Source organism: Chiloscyllium plagiosum, chromosome 22 (genome assembly GCF_004010195.1).
Source record: "Chiloscyllium plagiosum isolate BGI_BamShark_2017 chromosome 22, ASM401019v2, whole genome shotgun sequence".
Taxonomy (NCBI): domain Eukaryota; kingdom Metazoa; phylum Chordata; class Chondrichthyes; order Orectolobiformes; family Hemiscylliidae; genus Chiloscyllium; species Chiloscyllium plagiosum.
In genome coordinates, this window is record NC_057731.1 from 4,969,892 (window position 1) to 4,990,219 (window position 20,328).

Here is a 20,328-nt window from a genome sequence, read left to right on the forward strand (position 1 = left end):
GCTCCCGATACAGTCTCCTCTACATTGGGGAGACTGGACGCCTCCTAGCAGAGCGCTTTAGGGAACATCTCCGGGACACCCGCACCAATCAACCAAACCGCCCTGTGGCCCAACATTTCAACTCCCCCTCCCACTCTGTCGAGGACATGGAGGTCCTGGGCCTCCTTCACCGCCGGTCCCTCACCACCAGACGCCTGGAGGAAGAACGCCTCATCTTCCACCTCGGAACACTTCAACCCCAGGGCATCAATGTGGACTTCAACAGTTTCCTCATTTCCCCTTTCCCCCCTCACCCTAATTCCAGCTCAGCACTGTCCCCATGACTTGTCCTACCGGCCTATCTTCGTTTCCACCTATCCACTCCACCCTCCTCCCTGACCTATCACCTTCATCCCCTCCCCCACACACCTATTGTACTCTATGTTACTTTCTCCACCCCCACCCTCCTCTCATGTATCTCTCCATGCTTCAGGCTGTCTGCCTGTATTCCTGATGAAGGGCTTTTGCTCGAAACGTTGATTTTACTGCTCCTCGGATGCTGCCTGAACTGCTGTGCTCTTCCAGGACCTCTAATCCAGATTCTGGTTTCCAGGATCTGCAGTCATTGTTTTTACCTTTTTGTTAGGTTTAGACAACTGGGATCAGTTGAATCTCTTGAAGAGTATATGGGGTGGAGGGACATTCTTAGGAGGGAATCAGGAGTAAAAAAAGGAGATATGAGATAGCCTTGACAGATAAGGTTAGGGATAAGGTTAGGGCACGGTGGCCCAGTGGTTAGCACTGCTGCCTCACAGTGCCAGAGACCCGGGTTCAATTCCCGCCTCAGGTGACTAACTGTGTGGAGTTTGCATGTTCTCCCCGTGTCTGCGTGGGTTTCCTCCGGGTGCTCCGGTTTCCTCCCACAGTCCAAAGATGTGCAGGTCAGGTGAATTGGCCATACTAAATTGCCCGTAGTGTTAGGTAAGGGGTAAATGTAGGGGTATGGGTGGGTTGCGCTTCGGTGGGTCGGTGTGGACTTGTTGGGCCGAAGGGCCTGTTTCCACACTGTAATCTAATCTAATCTAATCTAATAATCCAAAGAGATTTTCCAAGTACGTTAAGAGCAAAAGAGCAACTAGGGATTTAATAGGGCCCCTTAGAGGTCAACATGGGAGAGCTTCATCCCCTCCCCCACACACCTTAAATTCATTAAAAGTTTGTGACAGTATATACTGTGGAGAAAGATATGGAGGCTAGGGAATTTGGGAAAATAAATATTGATACCTTGAAAACAGCCTACATTACAGAGAGGAGGTGCTGGCAGTCTTAAAAAATATAAAGATGGATAAATCTTTGGGATCTGATCAGATTTTCTATCCCAGGAAGTTGTGGGAAGTCAGGGAGGAAATTGCAAGGCTCCTAGCAGAGATATCCATATCATCTACAGCCACAGGTGAGGTGCCAGAGGACTGGAGGGTGGCTAATGTTGTGGCCTTATTTAGGAAAGGTTGGAAGGAGAAGCCTGGGAACTGTAGACTGGTGAGTCTGACATCAGTGGTGGGTAAGTTGTTGGAGGGGATTATGAGAGAGAGGATTTACTTACATTTGGAGAGGCAAGGACTGATTAGGGATGGTCAGCATGGCTTTGTGCATGGGAAATTGTGTCTCACAAACTTGATTGAGTAAACTTGATTGAGTGTTTGAGGACATGACCAAAAATATGGATGAGGACAGAACAATAAATGTCTGCATGGATTTAGTGAGCCTTTGCCAAGGTTCCACATGGTAGACTGTTTTACAAAGTTAGATCACATGGGATTCAGAGTGAGCTTGCCAGTTGGATAGAAAATTGACTTGATGATGGGAGGCAGAGGGTGGTGGTGAGGGTGTTTTTCAGACTGGTGGCCTGTGATGTTCTGCAGGCATCGGTGCTGGATCCACTGTAGTTTGTCATTTATGTAAACAATTTGGATGAGAATTTAAGAGGCATGTTAGTAAGTTTGCAGATGACGTCAAAATTGGTGGCACAGTGGACAATGAAGACGCTTATCTAAGATTACAAAGGTATCTTGCTTAATTGGACCAATGGGCTGAGGTGTGGCAGATAGAATTTGATTTGGATAAATGCGAGCTATTGCAATTTAATAAAATGGAAAAGGATAGAACTTATAAAGTTAATGGGTGTAGAGCCATGGGTACTGTTGTTAAACAGGGAGGTCGAGGGGTTCAGGTGCATTGGACTTTGAAAGTTCTGTCACAAGTGGACAGGGTGGTTAAGAAGGCGATTAGCACGCTTGCCTTCATTGCTCAGATTATTGAGTATAGGAATAGGATGCCATGTTGAAGGTGTACAGGACATTGGTGAGGTCACTTTTGCAGTACTGTGTATAGTTGTGGTTGCCCGGCTTTAGGAAGAATATTATTTAGTTGAAGGAGGTTCAGAAAGGATTTACCTGGATGTTGCCAGGACTGTAGGGTTTGAATTATAAGGAGACACTGGATAGGCTGGGACCTTTTACTCTGGAGTGTAGAAGGTTGAGGAAGTTTCATAAACTTCCATAACCTTATGGAAGTTTATGAAATGGAGGGGCATGGATAAGGTGAATAGCGATGCTGTCTTCCTGAGGGTAGGGGAGTTCAAAACTAGAAGGCGTATTTTTAAGGTGAGAGGAGAAGGACTTAAAGGGACTTAAGGGGCAACCTTTTCAGAGAGAGGGTGGTTTGTATATGACTGCCAGAGGAAGTGGTAGAGGCAGGTGCACTTACAACATTAAAAAGGCGTTTGGATAGGGACGTGAATAGGAAAGGGTTAGAGGGATATGGGCCAAACACAAGCAAGTGGGACTAGCTTTAGTTTAGGAAACTTGGTTGGATGGACAAATGGGACTGAAGGGTCTGTTTCTGTGCTGTATGACTCTATGACTTAAATAGTCAATGCTGGGGATGCCAATCCAATGTTGTTCATTTTTTTGAAGTACATTGTTGTATTTGGTGAATGCTCATGCCATGTATTTATTAACTATGCTAGATTATAGATCAGTAATGAAAAGGTTGCCCCTTAAGTCCCTTTTAAGTCTTTCTCCTCTCACCTTAAAAATACGCCTTCTAGTTTTGAACTCCCCTACCCTCAGGAAGACAGCATCGCTATTCACCTTATCCATGCCCCACCATTTCATAAACTTCCATAAGGTCACTCCTCAACCTTCTACACTCCAGAGTAAAAAGTCCCAGCCTATCCAGTGTCTCCTTATAATTCAAACCCTACAGTCCTGGCAACATCCAGGTAAATCTTTTCTGAACCCCCTTCAACTAAATAATATTCTTCCTAAAGCCGGGCAACCAGAACTATACCCAGTACTGCAAAAGTGACCTCACCAATGTCCTGTACACCTTCAACATGGCATCCTATTCCTATACGCAATAAGTTTAATAATAATTAAAATAAAAACATGAAATAAAATGCTGACACGATGGACTGATTGGCCTCTATCTCTACTGTAATTCATCCATAATTCTAAAGTGGCTTCAACCCATTCTCTGAGGAGAATGTAAACATCCTGTAGTGCATTTTGAAAGCAGCCGAGGGTGTTCTACCCAGCTTGTTGGCGAACATTTATTGTTCAAGCAGCTTTGCTGAGAACTTTGATAGTCTAGTTACCTGTTTTATTGCTGGTTGGTGGAAGATTCCTATGCACATATTGACTGATGCCTTTCCTACATTGTAACTGTGACTATTGTTCATAAGTATTTAACTGGTTATAAGGCATTTGGGAAGTCGTGGTGGCTACATAAATACAAATTATTTTGTTATTGAAGTTGTGAGTTAAGAAGCTGAGCTTTTAATGACTGATACAATGGACAGCTGAGTGGAGTACTTGCCTCATTTCGAAGCTCACCAATTGTCAGAAATATGGTGTGGTTAGGTTACTTTTTTTTAGATTAGATTACTTACAGTGTGGAAACAGGCCCTTCGGCCCAACAAGTCCAGCCGAAGCGCAACCCACCCATACCCCAGGCACGGGGAGAATGTGCAAACTCCACACAGTCAGTCGCCTGAGGCAGGATTTGAACCCAGGACTCTGGTGCTGTGAGGCAGCAGTGCTAACCACTGTGCCACCGTGCTGCCCGTTGTAGTTTACATATGGGACTGGTTTTAATGCAGAGATGGGTTTAGGTTATTTATCTGTCTACTGCAAGGTTTGTGAAGGTTTGTAGCTCAGGTTGAGGTTTAGGGTGTAGGTTTGCTTGCTGAGCTGTAGGTTTGATATCCAGACGTTTCATTACCTGGCTAGGTAACATCATCAGTGGCGACCTCCAATTAAAGTGAAGCTGTTGTCTCCTGCTATTCACTTTACTTGAATCACTTAAATGAATGAAATCCATACTTTTTTGAATGCTTTGTGTCTGGCTTCAGCAATCCCCATCACTCTGCCACTGGCAGCCATTTTGGCTTTAATCTTTGGGACTCACTTAGTAAATCTCTTTGCCTCATCACCTCTTGTTCATTAAGGTGCTTTGCTTCTTCTCTGGGTCACATGGCTGATTGTCAATTTTATGAGGTTAAAGGTACAACAGAAGTGCATGTTTCTTTTAAGATCGACTGGCAATTTAGTAAACAGAGGCTCAGCAGCAGCAGTTGGAAATGGCTGCCCATCATATATGGTGGCACACAAGGCTATGAAACACTGTAAGCCTGGTATCCGGGGATGATTACCCAAGGTGGCATCTGAGCTTAAGGTGGCTTGCCCATTCGATACTCTGAGTCATGATACCTATCCATAGCTAAGTTACAAGTTGATACAAGAGATTGATTACATTCATTGTTCGGTATGTGACTATGAATCGTGTATTTTGTGACAATGCTTCCCCTGTCTAACCAAACACAGAGTAATGAACAACAAAGCTACAAAGACATTGAACTAGTAGTTGATGATTCAGAGGAAATATTAATCAAACTTTACAGTTCAGTGTTCAGACTGCACCTTGTATACAGTTCCAGTTGCCTGAAAACAAAAGGAATTTTCAAACATTGGAGGCAGAATGGGGAAGAGTCATGAAGCTTTACCCCATTGTTAGGGGGTCTGGATCTTAAAAGGAGTAGAGCATCTTAACAAACAAGAGGTGATGAAGCAGAGAGATTTACAAAGCTAGTCTCAAAGATTAAAGCCAAAATGGCTGCCGGTAGTAGAGTGATGGGGATTGCTGAAGCCAGACACAGAACATTCAAAACAGTATTGATTTAATTCATTTAAGTGATTTAAGTAAACAGTCAGGTGAAAAGATTGATAAATAACCCTAACCCATCTCTGCATCAAAGCCGGTCCCATATGTAAACTACAATCATACCATATTTCTGACAGTTGGTGAGCTTCGAAATGCACGATACAGTCTGCTTTGGAAACATCTGAGAAGTAATCTCATAGAGATATCCAGGATGGTTAAGGTACAGAAAAAACTAAACCAGAATCTTAAGTTCTGAAATTAGAGAAGAGTGCTGTTTGGATAAATTTCAGTAAGTTCTTTACACAAAAAGTGCTCAAAATATAAAATAAATAGCCATATAAAACAGTAGAGGAAAACTGCATCAAGTATATTTTCAGCTGTGAGTCATATGGATATGTTTACACTTGGAAAAAAAAAGCTTTTGTGTGGCAGACTAGTGAAAAGATATGAAATAGAAAGGAGTTCATATATCAGCACAGTTTCAGGAGTGCAATGCATGCTCCAAGTTGCTCCCACTCTTTGCCTGACCTTTTTAAACGTTGTGTACGGATGATATCACATGTAGTCCCCAGTTGCAACTACACCCTACATCCTGTAATTTGAACTAGTATCTTTTAGTAGGAGCTAGAATTTTTTTTTGTTTAAGTTTAATTTAAGTTGGTCTATTTAACCTGATCTTACTGTTTAGCAGCTTCCAACATTAAAAGATTGGCAACTTCAGATTATGAACTCTGTCCTCCATCTTGTTCTCCCCATCCTGGTCTTTGAGTTTCTTGGTTTTTGCTTCCAGAGCAGAGCTGATCTATATTCTGCTATTAACACCTGTTCTGTAGCTACCTCTTTTCTGAACAACCACTACCATTGCTTTTGCCTTTAGCTCTGTGATACCTGTGAACTCTAATTTCACTCATCCTCTAATGCTCCCTGACCTTCCCTTCTGTTCCATTTGCCTCTGTCCACTCTTCTCGACAGTATAAAATCTATCAGTTTACCACCTCTCTCTTCATGCAAAGAAGAGTCATTTCAGACTCAAAGCATTTACTCTGTTTCTGTCTCCATGGATGCTGCCAAATCCGGCACTTTCTGGTTTGATTATAAGATTAGATATTTGCAGAGAGAACTTGTGTTAGGAGCATGTCTTATGGAGCAGTTTGAAACCCTATTTCCTCTGTACCTGCCCCAGGAGGAGAAAAACACTAAATTCAATTTCAATTGCTTTTTAAAAATGCCGATTGTCAAGCTTCTGGCCCTCAGTTTCCTACCATTTCTGCAGCTACTGATTTGCTCACCATATCCTCACCTCCACTTTTGATGTCCTAATCTCACATAAAACCATTATTCTGTCTCACTCTGGTTGTTCCTTCATTATAGTCCTCACCCTCACTCGCTTATGTCTAAGGGATACAGATTTGAATAGATTTGGTAGTCAACTGCTTTAAGCAGATCTGACTGGCCCACATAAACACTATCAAACCTGCTCTCCTCTTTTAAAACTGCTACTGAATCCAGGATAATGTAAAGGTTAATTCTGATTCCTGTTCACCATTACAAACTATCTTTACAAACCCCCTGCCCCTGCCCCCTCAGTGGTTAGCACTGCTGCCTCACAGTGCCATGGACCTGGGTTCAATTCCAACCTCGGGCGACTGTGTGTGGAGTTTGCACATTCTCCCCATGTTTACATGTGTTTCCTCTGGGTGTTCCGGTTTCCTCCTATAGTCCAAAGACATGCAGGTCAGGTGAATTGTCACATAGTGTTCAGGGATGTGTACGTTAAGTGTGTTAGTTAGGGGAAATGTAGAGTAATGGGGTAGGGAATGCATCTGGGTGGGATATTGTTTGGATGGTCAGTGTGGACTTATTAGGCCAAATGGTCTGTTTTCTTACTGTAGGGAATTCTATGTCTTCTATGTCTATTCTATGTAAAGGTGCAATTACATAATACAAATTGTTGTTCTTTGAAATGACTCTGTTACAATTTTGAGTGCATTAAAGATGTCACTTGCAAAATAGGAGTTTAACAGGATAGACAAAATTTTAAAATGTGCAACCTGTAGGAATGAGTTTCCATAGTTTCCATTAGAGTCATAGAGGCCTGCAGCATAGAAAAGGCTCATGAGCCTATTGAATCTATTCCAGACAAAACAACCACTTAACTATTCAAATCTCTTTCTGGACCTCAAAGGGTGAATTTCATAGAAAATAGGAGCAGGAGTAGGCCATTTGGCGTTCCAAGCTGAACTGCCATTCTATATGACCATGGCTGATTGTCCATCTTAATCCCCTGTTCCCACTTTCTCCCCATACCTTTAATCTCTTTAGCCATAAGAACTGGATCTAACTGCTTCTTGAAAACATTCAATGTTTTGGCCTCAATTACCTTCTATTGCCAAGAAATTTACAGGCTCACCACTCTCTGGGTGAAGAAATGTCTCCTCATCTCAGACCGAAATGGCCTCCCTGTATCCTAAGAATGTGAGCCCTAGTTCTGGACCCCTTGGTAAATGGGAACATCCTTCCTGTGTGTTAGGACCACAAATCACCTCATTAGCACAGTCTTTATGCATGAAACGGCAGCCTTAAATTACAAAGTTGAGTTTTATTCACATTTTTGGCTCTAAAATTCAGGATTCTTTTGAGACGGTTTGAGAAGATGACTCAAGCTCCACACTGTGTAAGACTAATGGAGGAGTGACACACATTGTTTGGAAACATTTGGCAACTCACAATCGTGCCATTTCTTCCTCACCTCAATTTGCTGTTTCTTTTCGGCATTAAGCAGCACGCATCATGAATTTGCCATTTCAGTTCGAGAATGTTGTGGGCCAAGGTACCTGACAGCAGCATGGATATGGAGCCCCCACCACCATCTGCTCAGAATGCCTGCTGGTTTACAGAAGAGTCATTCTCTGGGAATAGCTTGTCTGTACTCTGGGTCAAACATTTCTCATCGTACAATGAAAAACAAATTACTGTTACTTTGAACTCCTTTGATCATCCTAGTCCAGCCATGGCCACTACAAAGCTTCACTTCATTGCCAAAAATATAAAGAAAGATAAGGAAAAGGACCTAATTTGACATCCAGCGTGAACAGAAAAATAGAACTTGGAATAAATATTTATATCTTTCTGTATATAATGTAAGCAAAAGTATTTTTGATTGCATCATTTTTTGTCAGTCTATTCATTTGTATTTTATAGGAAACAGTAATCCGGGAGCCTTGTACAAAGTGTAGTTGTATACACTATTCTCAATAGCTTTGCTAAATGTTGTAAGTTCCTCAGCAGTTTTAGCATACAGATAAAACAAAAAGTTTTGTTTTCAGCCTGTTATTTCTTAAGCTCAGCCTAACTGAATTTGAAATAGCTTCACGTTCATTTTTTATTAGTATGTACAACAGAAACAGGAGTTCAGCAGATTTAAATGCTATACGTACAATCCATTATTGTTCAAAGGAGCTCATGAATAATGGTTGAGCCTGAATGCTGCATAAAAATGCAATATGCTTCTATACCACAGAAGAATGGCTCCTAAAAGATTCTTTTTATATGTTGCCCTGGCCTTTATATGAGTATCTTATATTCGTACATTAAATGCCTGACGGTGCTAAAGAAAAGCTAAACTGAAGAGGATTTTTAATGATTACAATGTTCTTTAGCAGATGGGGTGGCATGAGGAGTTATAGGGTTGTTCCCAGTGTTTCCTTCTCTCAACTGATGAAGACTTATGTTTACAAAGAATATAATGGGGGAACAGCCAAGTTCTGTAATTGTTAAGATCGGACAAATGAAAGGTTTTTAAAAGAAGAATAAATGTTTATTGCTCAATACACGAAATGTGTGGGCAGCAGCACACACTCACAGGCACACACAAAATTGTTTACACAAGGGGTAGCTTGCACTTTGATCTTAAAAGTCCAAAACTTCACTGGAACACTTACTTCCTTCACAGTAAGATCTTGAAATGTTGCGAGACCATGATTCCTTTTTGGTCCCTGGAAGAAATAAAGATTTGAGGTCTATGAAGATGGATTTGCGGCAATTTGCTGCCTTGCAGTAGCAGGTTTCTCATTTTTCAATCCATCCCTGGTGCAGTTAAACCCCGACAACGAAAACCAACATTTATCCCTCGACCAAATCAAACCACAGATTATCTAGTCGTTTATCGCATTGCTGTCCATGGGATCTTGCATCCTATATATTAAAGTAAAAATCACACAATACCAGGTTATAGTCCAATAGGTTTAATTGGAAGCGCACTAGTTTTTGGTGCGCCACTCTTTCATCAGGTGGTTGTCTGATGAAGGAGCGTCGCTCCGAAAGCTAGTGCTTCCAATTAAACCTATTGGACTATAACCTGGTGTTGTGTGATTTTTAACTTTGTACACCCCAGCCCAACACTGGCATCTTCAAATCATGACTATATTAAAGTAGTTACTGGACTATAAAAGTATTTCATTGGCTGCATATGTTTGGCATGCTCTCAGGTCATGCAAGGCAGCATTTATTGCAAGTCTTTGGTTTTTTCTCTCAATCTCCACAAGCCAGAAAATGTGGATGTTAACATCACAAACAGTCAGAACACCAGATGCTCCCCCTCTTCATTATCATAACTAAGACAGTAACAAACTATATTTTCTCTTGCTCTGCCTTTACCACTGTCCTTTTATGATGTTATATCCTATTTTCTATGTCCCCTGGCCTATCCTGAGTGTTTTCCAATTGATTAGTCATCCTATCCTCTCTGCTCCTAAATTGCTACTTGCACTTCGGTTTCATTTCTTTGTTGCTGGTTGTGTGTAACGTTTCCCTTTGCAACAAAAAAAGCATGGCAATAAAGAAACTGGAATAGCAAAGAGACTTCTTTTCATCCATACTATTATTACTTGCTGTTACAGGGTCAAATTTAATCCTTCAAGACTGTCATTGCCATGGGATTTTTAACCGATGAGTTACTCTTTAAGGCAGGAACTGAGAGTGTGTGGTGGTGCGGACTTGATAATATGTGTACTTATTTCAGAATTTTAAAAGTAAAAAGTTATATTGTCGTAGTGGAGATGTTCGCCGAGCTGGGAAGTTTATTTGCAGACGTTTCGTCCCCTGTCTAGGTGACATCTTTGGCACTTTGGAGCCTCCTGTGAAGTGCTGCTGTACTGTGTCTTCTGGAAGTTATTTGGTTCCAGTTGCTGGTTCCGGTTGCTTTTTGTACTGGCCAGTTTATTGGGTCTAGGTCGGTGTGCTTGTTGAGAGAGTCCATGGATGAGTGCCATGCTTCTAGACATTCTCTGGCTATCCTCCGTTTAGCTTGTCCTATGATCGTTGTGTGGTCCTCGTCATCTGTGTGTATGGCTACTAGGGACAGCTGGTCGCAGTGTTTAGTGGCTAGTTGGTATTCATGGATGCGGATCGCTAGTTGTCTGCCTGTTTGCCCTGAATAGTGACTTGTGCAGTCTTTGCATGGAATCCTGTAAATTACAATCAAATGCACCAGCAGATCAATGGAACACCTATGGCTCACTCATCTCTGGGCTCATAGCAGAAGCAAAGATTGAAATAAACAGCCCCACCACAAATCCAACCCAAACTCTGGATCAATATGTAGATGGCACTGTTGTTATCATTAAGAGAACAGAAATAGAGAACACACACCAGATTATCAACACCATGCTCACAGGGATCAGAGGAGGAAACCAACAATCAACTCCCATACCTGGACGTGATGGTACAAAGAACACAGAACAGTGAATGCACCACAAAAGTGTACAGGAAAACCACAAACACTGACCAGGTCCTGAATTACAAAAGCACCAGCCTGAACACACACAAGAGAAGCTGCATTACGAACCTTTTCAAAAGGGCAACAACACATTGCAGTACTCGCGACCTATGAAGGGAAGAATATGAACACTCCTACAGAGACTTTGCCAAGAACGGATATCCCCGCAACTTCATCAGCAGATGCCTAACAGACAAACAATGCAACGAGGACATGCCATGACTTAACTCACTAGCCGCGCTACCTTATATAAAAAAATGTCTCGGAACTGACAGCCAGACTTCTCTGCCCACTGGGATTCATAGCAGCCCATAAACCGACAGCCACGCTCAGATAACAACGCACCAGGACAAAAGACCCAGAACCCATCATGTGCAAGACAAATGTAATTTATAAGATTCCATGCAAAGACTGCACAAAACACTGTACAGGGTAAACTGGCAGGCAACCAGCAATCCGCATCCATGAGCACCAACTAGCCACTAAATGCTACGACCAGCTATCCCTAGTAGCTATACGCACAGAGGTCAAGGACCACAAATTTGACCAGGACAACACACAATCATAGGAGAAGCTAAATAGAGGACAGCCAGAGAATCTCTAGAAGCATGGCACTCATCCCAATATACCGGCCACTACAACAAACAACCAGAATCAGCAACTGGAAGCAGCAGGAACGGAACCAAACAAATCCCAGAAGACACTGTACAGCAGCACTTCACAGGAGGCTCCAAAGATCCAAAGATGTCACCTCAACAGGGGACAAATTAGCTGCAAATCAACTTCCCAGCTCAGCAAACATACCCATACCCACGACAACCACCACCCGAGCTACAAACCTTTACACAAACCTTGAAAAAGTACATGTTGCATTTTGCACAATCATTAAATGCTAGAATCTGAGTTAAGTGGGCAATAGAGAAGGCAAATGGAATGATGAACCTTTATCTCAAAGGTAATGGAGTATAAAAGTAGGGAGCTGAAAAATGTGTTGCTGGAAAAGCGCAGCAGATCAGGCAGCATCCAAAGAGCAGGAGAATCGACGTTTCGGACATGAGCCCTTCTTCAGGAATGCCCTTCCTGAAGAAGGGCTTATGCCCGAAACGTCGATTCTCCTGTTCCTTGGATGCTGCCTGATCTGCTGCGCTTTTCCAGCAACACATTTTTCAGCTCTCATCTCCAGCACCTGCAGTCCTCACTTTTTCCCTATAAAAGTAGGGAGGTCTTGCTAAAACTATACAAGGCACGAGTCAGACCACAACTGGAAATATTGGTCCCATTATTTAAGGAAAGATATACTGGCTTTGAAGGCATTCCAGGGAAGGTTCACTGGGCTGATCTTGGGTATGAAGGAATTTTATTATGAGAAGCTGAGTAAATTGGGTTTGTATTTATTGGAATTTAGGAGAATGAGAGGAGATCATATTTAAATATGTAAGGTTCTTAGGAGGCTTGCTAGATTAGATGTGGAGAGGTTGTTTCCCCTCCTGGGAGAGTCTAAGAGGAGAGAGCATAATCTCAATTTAAGATAGTTGACCATCTAAGGCTGAGATGAGAAGGTTAATCTTTGGAATTCTCTACTTCAGACAGCAGTGGACCTTGAGTCATCGAATCTCTTCAAGGATGAGTCAGACAGATGTTTGATCTACAAGGGAGTCAAGGTTTATGTAAGGGCTTCAATACCATGGAGAAACCTTACAATGATATCATGGGGGCACTGATTGTGTATAAATAGCACAGTGTGGGTGGAGTTATATCATTGTGGAAGTCTATGCCAGACTACACTATAGTATACTGTAAGAATCATATGGACATGTTGACATGAACACACAAAACAGACGTATCTTCGTATAAGGTCGATATTGAAGTCTAAACCTGATGACTGTCCTTGAATTTGCCTTCTCCCTGACCAATCTGCCACATATCCAAATTCATAGTATGGCATTAAACCAGACAAAGAAAGAAGTGGTTTGCGGAAAAATGAAATTCAGACTAAAAACAGATCAGTTATGATCGTATTGAATCGTGGAGCAGGTTGAGGAGCCAAATGAAATGCTCTTACACACATTTCCACCTATTTTATATTCTTATGACTAGGAACTGTTTCTACAGGCATAAATCTTGCTGCATCCTGATCCTTTGCAAACATTGCAAGGGCTGGTGTGTTTTCATGATTGTGGTCATGTGGGAAGAGTACCATCATGACCTTGTGATAATATTCTCACGTACAATTTTAAAAATATTTTGTAAATTGTATTTCTGTCACGGCACATGTACCCCACTCTGAGTGGACACCTGCACTTCCTCTTTATGTCGCTGTTAGTCACTTATCTAATGTTGCTAAATTTCTGCTTTTTTTGGTACATTTTTTAAAGGCATTTCCATAAGTATCTTGGTGACTCGAAGGTTTGGGTGTTGAGGATTGCCTGTGAACTTCACCATTATTGTATATATTGTGTGGAGATCTATTAATTACCTATAAAATTCCAAAATTGCAAGCTAATACTATATTTAAAGCTCTGTCATGTCATCACCAAACCTACTTCACAGTATATTTTAATATCTCAATAGCCTGACATTTTACTCCAGGCAGAAAATCTAAAAAGTGCATATTCCCTAGCTGGCAATGTACACACACTGAGAGCATTCAGCTAATTCTCTCTTAACACCTCTTCCTCCCAGATTCACTGATAACGTGACTGTGTCTCTTTCATTCCTTTATTGTACAGTACCTATTAATAGTATATTGTCGATTTCTTCAAAGAGGTTTAAGATGAAGCAAATATCAAAGCCCTACAATGAGTCCCTATCGGCAAATATGTGTGGTTGTAACAAATGTAGCATGTCATTTAATCATGTCACGGTTAGCTCCCCCTCCCAACTGACCAGTTGTCACAGAGGTTCTTCTTCCTCTCCCGTGAAACAGTCTAAAACTCCACCATAAACACAGTTATAGATAAGCTTCTGCCTACTCAACTCAAGAGTGAGAAATATTGCAATGAGATAAAGCAAGAAAAATTGCATAGCTACAAGGAGTAAAATGACAGATTTAGCCATGAGAGAGGCAGTGGCAACAGGAAACAGTGAGAGAGTGAGACCTGAAACCCATTCACTACCTCCACCACCAGTAGCACTACAGTAGCAGCAGTATATACCATCGACTGGATTCAACGACTCATCAAATCTCTTTTAGCACCAAATATGTTACCTCTGCCACATAGAAGAACAAGGACAGGCATGTTCCTCTTGAAGTCACATACTATCTTGAGTTGGAACTAAATTGCCTCATAGTTGTTGGGTCAAAATCCTCAAATTTGCCCTCCTAATATGGTATAAGGAGTTTGATTCTGAAAAGATTAATGTAGGAAAACAGCTCTGGATCTTGAGGAGATAGGCATACCATTTAGATTTTCTCACAGTCTTAGTAACAATGATTATCATTCCCAATGTAACTTGCCATGATGCAATAAGCTACATTTTGTTTAAGGCAAGAGCCACTTCTCTTTAGATCCCTTGGTGGTTTTCCTCTCCGACACAAAGACAGACAAAGCAGGATTGCAGATTCCAACTTAAAAGCAGATTAGGTAGGCGGAGGGAACGGGGTCTGTTTGGAGGTGGCGGAAATGTCGGCGGATGATTTGGTTTATGCGAAGGTTGGTAGGGTTAGGGTTAGGGTTTTTGCCCGAAACGTCGATTTTGCAGGGCTTTTGCCCGAAACGTCGATTTTGCAGGGCTTTTGCCCGAAACGTCGATTTTGCCCACGCTTCAGGCTCTCTGCCTTTATTCCTGATGAAGGGCTTTTGCCCGAAACGTCGATTTTGCCTGTCTTCGGATGCTGCCTGAATTGCTGTGCTCTTCCAGCACCACTGATCCAGAATCTGGTTTCCAGCATCTGCAGTCATTGTTTTTACCTAGGCAGAATCAACAGCCAATGCCAAAATCATTCCAGGCCTAGAAGTGTAGAAGTAAGTGTGACATAGAAGCTGCATGGAACTGGAATACAAGTCACACTTTGCAATTATAAATCGCATTGAATGCTAATGAACAGTGAGATCTTTAAAATAAGAAGAGACATTACTCACGTTAGGAAGAAATTGCATCAGAAATTATATAGCTTGGAAGATTTGCTTTCAGAGCTAGGTTAAATAGAACATAGCAATTGGAGAAAACAGTTCTAGACTACCTGAATTTGTGAAAGCTGAGACATAGGGCTAGACAAGGGCTAGAAACAAATGTAATTGTATACATGATTGCATAAATGTGAACAGTGGAGAAAAAGAAGCTTGGTGAATGTGAGACAAAGTGTTTGGTTGTGAATGGGTTAATGCTGAGCAATATGCTTCAACCAATTTGACAAAGTCATAAGGACTTGGGTGAGGAGAACGGTTTTGGATTCCAATTGAGTCATCATTCAATAACCACCACCTTGTCAATGTAAGTTAGGGATAGGTAACAATTACTCATCTTACATCCCATGAACACATAAGAAAGGAAACACTAGCAGAGAGGAGACTGTAAGAGAAACCAACAGTGACAGAAAGGTCAGGAACCAAAGGACACAGATTTAGGATAATTGGCAAAAGAATTAGAGATGACATGACAAGAATTTTGTTTTAGGAAGCAAACCATTATGATCTAGAATCCATGATCTCATCTGTTGGTGGAAGTAGAGTTAACAGTAATTTTCAAAAGGAAATTGGATAAATGCTTGAAGGGAAAAATTTGGAATGAAGGTAGGATATAGATAGGCAAACAACGGTCATTGAGCAGCTCTTCCGCTGAGGCATAACAGTCATAATGGTTCAAATAGACTTTTCTTTTGCTCTTGTTGTATCAGAGGGGAAATTGTTTAACAGCAATGTGAAAAGGAGAGACAGTGATAAAGTATGAGAAAGAGAGCAGCAATGTACAACAATGTTAGAGAAGCAGCCAAGAAAGAGAGAGAGAAAGAGACAGACAGTCAGGAATGAGAAAGATGCTGTCTGACCTGCTGTGCTGTTCCAGCAATAAAGTTTCAGCTCAGGAATGAGAAAGAAACAAGAGATCAGTACAGAAAGGGTGAATGAAAGAAATAGGTAGAAAGACTGAACAATGAGAAACAGGAGTATGATTGAGACAGTAATGAGAGAAAGAGAAACACGTTGAGAGACCAAGAGAACAGTGAGTTTTTGATTTATTATTGTCACATCTATCAAGATACAGTAAAAAGTGTTTTGTGTGCTATCCAGACATACCATATCTTACATAATTACATCCGAGTAATAGAGAGTGAAACAATTAAACAGAGAATGACAGAAGGACAAAGAAAAGACATGTATAAGCTCGAGCAGTTGGGAAAATCATTTCTATTGAACTTAGAAATCCTCATTTCTCAAAAAAACCTTGAATCAGGTGTTCATGTGAATTATCAGTGAAAAACCCAGTGTGATCTGGCAGTGGGATGGGGAGAGTGTTTGGTGGGTGGGGGGAGTTGGGCGGGTGTGCAGATTGAGATATTGACCACAGCAATGTCTGGAATACTGACTATGGAATAGTCTCTGACATTAACTGGGGAAATAACTGGGGAACCTGACTAGATACTGATTGGACATTGACTGGATATTGGTTTGGGCACTGTCTAAACTGTGTGCCTTTAGTCCTGATCAAGGGCTTTTGCCCAAAACATCGATTTTCCTGTTGCTCGGATGCTGCCTAGTCTGCTGTGCTTTTCCAGCACCACAGGAATCAAGACTGTGTGTAGAATTGACGAGGGGTTGATTTGGGTACTGTTTAAGTATGGGCTAGAGTGTGAATGGGTACTGACCAGAGTACTGACTGTATTATGGAATAGAATCCTTATAGTGTGGAAACAGGCTGTTCAGCCCATCAAGTCCACACCAACTCTCCAAAAAAATCATCCCACACAGACTCATCCCCCTACCCAACCCCCGTAATCCACCCAGCCTGCACATCCCTGAACAATATGGGCAATCTAGCATGTCAATTCACTTAACCTGCACATGTTTGGACTGTGGGAGGAAACCAGGGCACCTGGAGGAAACCCAGATGGACACAGGGAGAATGTGCAAATTCCCACACAGTCACCCAGGCGTGGAATTGAACCCGGGTCTGTGGCACTGTGAGGCAGCATTGCTCACCGCTGAGCCACTGTGGGCACTGAACGATATTTGTCTGGGACCAATCAATGGTCAGTCACAGCATCGAAACTTTTTCAGGTTCTTCTATTTTGCATAAAGTGTTGGAATATAACAGGAAACAGTGGGAATAAACCAAAGAAGGTCAAGCCTGAACATGTTATTCCACCTCCCCCCCCCCCCTCACACACACACACACACACACACACAATGGAGGATTCAATATCATTTATGAATCTATGGCATTGAGGCTATAACCACTGTGGGATGGGAGGGATTGCTGATGAATACCTCATGCTCCTTCTCTGTTGCACTGTTCCGTACTCTATCACCCCATGCTGTAGATGTATAAGCAGATGTTTCCAACTTTGTCCTCTCACCTTTTCACAACCCAGACCTTCCAATTTTTAATTTGGATGCCAAAAACTACACCTTTGCCAGACACAGGACGAAGAGGATGAAGTAAGTAAAGATAAAGAGATCTGAACAGACTTCCTGGTCAAGTTTGGGTGTGCACCAGGAGTTCATCTTCTTGAAAATGACATTGAGATATAACCTGAAAAACATCCATGTTTCACCCATCAGTCTCAATTATTAAATGTCAGATGTCAATAGTTCTGTGTTAAGCAATCAGTCTGGTTTGGACAGGGAGCACACCTTTTCCTGAACTGCATGAAACTCCCGAGAGTCACTGAGGTTAGTGCACAATGGGATGTACTTATTTGGTGAAGCTGATGGGCTGGAAATGCTTTGAATAGTAAAACTCAAGGACAGCAGCCAGGGTTCCATGAGGGGCAGTTGCTCACAGCTCCCTGGTTCAGAGAGAGTTTACAGTGTCCGCTGGTGATTGCCAACTTCTTGGAACTTGGTCAAACTACTACATTCAACTTTACTTTCTGCTGCCATCTTTAACCACATCCTGCAAGCAGCGAATAGAGCTTTACCTTGTGACACTGATGAGGAGGAACAGCAACATCAACATCACCAAAGGCTATAACAGTGCCGGCAAAGTCCTCCTCAGCCTCATGACATTTGACAGAGAAGAGGGGAATTGATCCAGCTTGAAGAAAGGAAGATCTCCAACATAGAATCTACAGGCTGTGCATCAATTCTGCCAACAAATCTGAGCACCAGTGCTCCAATGCTGATGCCTGCAGGCTCCTGGAATTGCTTTTCCAGGTCCCCTCACTATTCCTGTGCTTGCTATAACCAAGGGAACCCATGTGCAGTTCTCTCATTCTGGCCCTTGCCCAGATCCCTTTAATTAAAAACCCGACAAACTCAGTGCATCTTTCTGTGCATTCCAATTGGCCAGGGAAACCTGTAAGTTAACGGCATTGCTCAGTTCCAGTGACTCAGCAAAACTGACCTTCTCGTGAGTCTAGCATTTGTCCCATGACTATCAGTTTAATATCCTGCCCAGAAGGACTTGGTCTTCAAGTCAAGACATGCATGTGCGAGAACCATTCACCCAGGTGGTGCATGTGACACGTCCCAATGGAAGTAAGTGCATCCACGTGGAACCCATTTCCGATTCTGTTGTGGCTACGTGGCATCTAAGAAAACAGAGATGGCAAATGTGACCCTTGTTTAGCCTCAACTGATTTTGATATGGTAATTGAGTTACAAACAGACTAGAGTGAATAAGGTCAAAGGGATTCCCTTCATAAATGGACATTGAAACAGTTGGCTTTTTACAAAACAACAACAACTTCATGGTTCTTTTCACTAACCCCAACTTTGTAATCTCCAGATTTCTTAAACTCAATTCTAATAGTCAGACTGTCTCTTGTTGGGTTTGAATTCATATTCTCCAGATCATTACCCCTGCCTGCAGGATCACTTGTCTGGTTACATCGTCATTAAAACGCCATACAGATCCCAGCTCACTCCCCCTACCCTTGATTCTTTCCACACTTGATGCCAGTGGGCAGCCTACCTTCCCTTGCGCTGTCAAGCTGTGTTGCAGAGCGAACACCAACTCACAGCAATCAGCATCACAAGGGTTGCCAGGATCTCAAGGGGTTAATTGCTCGACCATTGTCCTGAGTGCAATTTAGCTGACAAGTTTACTTCTGCAAAAGTTGCTATTGCAGAATCCTGAATGACTAATACAATATTGTGAAAGGCTATTTTGTTATAGAATAAACAAGAATCTGAAACATTCTATTTGCTTTGGAATTTGGCAAGAATTCAGAATCCCGGTCACTACAGACTAAGTGCTTGCAGTGTGTTGACTGGAGATGTTTTTTGAAGCATCTCTATAATAGTCCCTACAGCTGTTAACAGTTCATAGGATAATAGTAACATTATTCATACTATTCAAATGTGCATGACTTACATTTCAGAGAAGTCAGATTTAGAGAATGTCAGGATTTTCCTGAAACATTTCCAATGAGATCTTCAATAAACTGCGAGCTAATTTCTTTTCATTGGTGATAATTAGCATGCAATGCATTGTGTCACTGTAATTACTTATAGTTCCGTATGAAAGTTTTCTTTGTGCAGATGTAAGTAGAGTTATGTACTGTTGTAACATTCTAGATTCTTCTGAAAATGTCCTTGCCCCTCTTTAGATTGAAAAGCAAGCTGCTGACTATGTGCAATGCCGGGACAATTTCTTGGCGGTTGAAATATGATAAAAATGTTCAGAAGAACGGTGATAACAATGGAACAATTGAGTTCTAAAAATGGTAAGTGACACGAGCAGACAAAACCATCTACTCCTCGAAGGATCAAAGAAATAGGCAGCACAGAAGGAGGCCATTTGGTCCCTTATACCCTAGTTAACTAGCCTTCTGAATTAGAATATTGGTGGATTTCAAGTGGAGTCCAGAGACTTGATCGTACAATTTAAGCTGAGATTCTGCTGCAGCCCTGAGGCAGAGCTGCATTGACGTGGTGCTGTCTTTCAGATCTTCATCACCAAAGGACTTTAATCCCATGGTATTCTTTGTTCCACCATTCCAAAGTCCACCTTCTACACACTCCAAACAATTCTGCTTCCATGCGTCAGCTCCAATCTTGCTGGTCAACTTTGCTGTCAGTTTTCCAACAACCATCAGCCCCATCTTTAGGTTTCCCAGAACCTAATTCAAATCAAGCTAAAACTTGCAAAAAAAACCCTACTAGGGTTCATTTCAAGAGGAATAGAATTGAAAAGCAGTGAATTTATGTTGAGTTTATACAGAACCTTAAATTAGACCTCACTTTGAA

The 20,328-nt window shown here is 41.9% G+C and overlaps 1 long non-coding RNA gene across 1 annotated transcript; it reads right to left on the minus strand.

Annotated features, from left to right (window-relative positions):
• Positions 1–9,059: 9,059 nt before the first annotated feature.
• Positions 9,060–19,547, minus strand: LOC122560950. The gene is made up of 3 exons (XR_006314857.1): positions 19,454–19,547; positions 18,482–18,668; positions 9,060–9,197 (listed from the first exon to the last, which is right to left on the minus strand). It is a non-coding gene; the product is annotated as an uncharacterized LOC122560950 (long non-coding RNA).
• Positions 19,548–20,328: the final 781 nt, after the last annotated feature.